This window comes from Pinus tabuliformis, chromosome 3_1 (assembly GCF_031772625.1).
Source record: "Pinus tabuliformis cultivar Carrire ecotype Pingquan chromosome 3_1, CPIR1, whole genome shotgun sequence".
Lineage (NCBI taxonomy): Eukaryota > Viridiplantae > Streptophyta > Pinopsida > Pinales > Pinaceae > Pinus > Pinus tabuliformis.
Window position 1 is genome coordinate 896,179,759 of NC_142301.1, and position 4,149 is coordinate 896,183,907.

Sequence of the window (4,149 nt, forward strand, 5' to 3'; positions counted from 1 at the left end):
AAAAAGATTGAAAATTTTAGAAAAATGACAGAATTTGAAAATCGTTTTTCAAACAACTTTGAAAACTCAAAAAAATAAAAATAAAAATGAAACGCTTAAAAATATCTTATTTGAAATCATCATAATCATTAAATTTAACCTATCATAATAAGTTTCATATATATTTTTATTATGATTTCATAATTATTTAAATTACTCTATTTTAAATAAATAAATATGTTTTGAAGTGTTTAAATATAAATAAATAAAGTAAAATAAAATCATTTTTCCATTTAATAAAGAGAATAAGACTTTTATTAATATTTTTATATATTTGAGATAATATCACTTTAAATAAAGATTCACTGATAGATCTATGACTTGGTTATGAAGTATTATTTAAATTATGATCTTCAAGATTCAAATCTTTTATTGGTCAAGCCGAAAAAATAAAAATAAAATCAAGAACCATAACCTATGTTAACATAATATGAATTATATATGGCTATTTTCATCAATAATATTTTTATAAGTTGATTGAATTTTATTTAAAAAAAAAAAAAGAGGAGAAAACTATATTTTTAACATAATTTTGTTCACATACTATGAATTATAGAGTTAATTTTTTGAAATTAACTCAATTATATTAAAATAAAATAACACAACTAGATCTTTTTGTTGAAATTTTATTTGAAATAGAATAGATACACAAACAAATAGTAAAATTAATTGATATGATGATTGTCTTCTTGATGAACATTACTTATATCAAGAGTTCAAATTGTTTCATCATTTATTGAATGATATTTATTTCTTGTCTAAAAATACTACAATATAATTAAGACTCTTCATGTTACTTCAATACTCTATTTAATGAGGTTTATCCACTAAATTCTTCTATTATAATTATATATTTGAATTTCAATTAATTCTCACTAAACATAACATATGTCAACACACTATTAATTATAAAATTAGTTAATTTATATGAATAGTTTTTTTACTATTTTCATTTTAAAGTTTACTAAATTTTATATACATAATCAAGCAATTTTTTATTTTTTATTTTTATCAAAATTTGTTTTGGATAGAATAAAAATACACATGAGCAACAAAATTAATTAATATGATTATTGTGTTCCCATGAATATTACTCATGTCAAGAATTTAAATTGCATTGATTTTTGTTTACTATAGGAAAAATTAATGTGTCAAATATTAAGACTCTTCATATTTTCTTGAATGACCCATGTATTCATTGTGTTTTGCAAACACACTTTTCCCTTTCAACAAGAAATGGGAGCGAGACGAGCCATATATAAATGGAACATATATAATTAATTTACTTTTTGATTTCAAAAGTAGTCGTTATACCTAATCTTGATAGCTAAGGTATTCAATGTAAAACTTGACTAAGAACAACTCTAACCGCGAATTAAGGGTTAAAAACCACCAATTAACCCCAATTTTGAGAAATCACATAAAACCAATTGATGTATGATGATATATTCACCACTAGTCAGCTGTTGGTTGCAAAATGGTCCTCCTACAAAGAGAGTAAGAACCCATTGTTAAATGGATGTCATGTCATGCAGGCATGAAGGTTGGTTGCAAAATAGTCCTCCTACAAAGAGAGTAAGCACCCATTGTTCAGTAGATGTCATGTCATGCAGCCACAAAGCATGAAGGATTGAAACTTCAACATTCAAAAAGAAAAATAAACTGTGGTGGAAAATACAACAATCCTCTTTACTAATCTTCCAACCATGGATGTCAATCACTCATGACTCTATACTTAGCATCCACCTATTCAATCATGCATGAGTCTTGAATTAGTATCTACCTTGTTATTTGATAACCAATGCCATCATTGTAGCCTAATGGAAGTCGACCACTAAGCTGTAAGAATTATTGATATAGGGAAATATCTCATTTTCATAGTGATTTTGATTTATGCTCAATTTACTCCTTAATTGGAAGCCATAACGTGTTATGGCACCAATATAAGCATACTTGGAAAATTAGCACTAAAAAAAACTTTGGTGGCTATAATTTCATACTTAAACTAGAATATAAAATTAAGTGCATGCATACCCATACGAAGCATTGAAAATATATTATTTTACACTTCACATATTTATCTACATTCTTTGGGAATCATATTTATTGAAAAAGATATTCAAAAAAATGTTACCTTACTCATGGAATGAAACACATAAAACACATACGGGAAACGGGGTCCTAAATAACGAAAATAATATTGACTTACTAATTGGTAATAATCAGGTTGCGCAAAATATATATATATATATATTCATGAATGACCTCCCCTATGCCGGTGTGTTACAAGATAATAATGTGAATAACGTGTTGTGCTCGTCTGATAGAAAATATTTTTGTGAATCACACGTTAAGCTTCGCCTGTTTTCACTTGATTGAAGCTTCACTTAATAATTAAAATGCACATCGGGAATTTTGGCGTGCGTGGAAGTTATTTAATTTCGTATCGGTGTTGAATATTCCGGCGGAGAATGATAACGTGCGCGGGCAGGTATTCATATTTCAACTTTTGTCTGCGCATATCGATCGTCAATATCAACAGAGCGAGCACCTAGCAATCTGCAGAGAGGTATCTTGAAATTCAAATACATAGAGTATGACACAAACAAACATGTGAAATTAAGAAGTTATGTGGACGCTCTGATAATCGTCAAGCGTTACCTTACGATCAAAGGAATAGAAATTGCAGCTTCGTCCTCCTTCCGGTTAGAGTAAAAGCTAATGCTGATGAATAACATGTGTGGCTGTGGCTATATATACCGATACAGCTTGAGCTAGTTATACACAGTGGTTGGAGAGAGAAAAAGACCATCTTCCAGATATAGCTTGCTAGTTATACACATATTTGCGAAGAAGCAGAAGGAAGTTAGTATTTTTATTCGGATACTAGTACTAAATTCAGCAGCCCGGGCGATTCACAATACTCATGGGGATAACCACGTTGTTGAAGAGCCACTGCAACATTTCCATTTCCATTTTCGTTCTCATTATGATGACGGCAATGTCATCGGTGAATGCTGCAGACATGAACGGTACTGCCGCGTTTATCGATGGCTTTTTGGTTCCACACAATCAAGCAAGAAATGCGGTGGGAGTTGGTCCTCTTCAATGGGATCGCAAACTTGCAAATTATGCGCGCAATTATGCAAGACAGAGAAGGGGCGACTGCCTCCTACAACATTCGGACAGCCCCTTCGGAGAGAACATATTCTGGGGAAGCGGCCATGGTTGGACCCCTTCGCAGGCAGTGGCTGCGTGGATAGATGAGAAGAAATGGTTTGACTATGCCAAGAATATTTGCACCGGACCTGATTGCACTCACTACACTCAGGTTGTATGGAGAACCACCGCCAATGTTGGTTGCGCCAAGATTATATGCGATTCAGGCGATACTTTCATAACCTGCAATTATGATCCACCAGGGAACTACATCGCAAGCAGGCCTTACTGAAATTTACACGCGAACGTATATTTAAATACGAACATTCTTCCTCATATTACACTCATTCTTTCAATATGAATATTTTTTGCACTTGTAATAAGTACAACGATTTCTTACATGGCTTTCTTTTTTGTAAAACACAGTTACAATCAATATAGTTTCTCTGAGATACGGTGGCAATTAATATAATTTATGTGAAGATCATACCTCGATGCTAATAGAGTGGGTTTAAACAACCCAGTGTCCAATATTTTTTATGTTATATTCTCTAAAGTATATGGGTTTCGGTTACAAACATACCTCTCAATCAATAGTAGGCTCATAATTATGCTTTTATGCTACTTTTTCTTTTTTTATTAAAAATTTCTTTTATAATTATGTACTTGAATTAATATTGATTTGAATAATTTGTTTAAATATAGCTAATGTGAACGAACTCTGAATTATATATTATTAATTTGTATTAATACTTTTATTATTATTTTCATTTTAAAATTTACAAAATTATATTTTTAAAAATAACCAAAAAAAAAAAAAAATTCTTAAACTAATGAACCCACTATTAAATTCTCTCTGTACACTTTGTGTTATGCAAACTCGTTTTCCCCTTTTAGCATTAAGCAATCTACCATTAATGGAAGGTAATGACAAGTCGAGGATTCATATAT

At 30.4% G+C, this 4,149-nt stretch overlaps 1 pseudogene; it reads left to right on the forward strand.

Moving 5' to 3' along the window:
* Positions 1-2,845: 2,845 nt before the first annotated feature.
* Positions 2,846-3,597, forward strand: LOC149190521 (pathogenesis-related protein PR-1 pseudogene; annotated as a pseudogene).
* Positions 3,598-4,149: the final 552 nt, after the last annotated feature.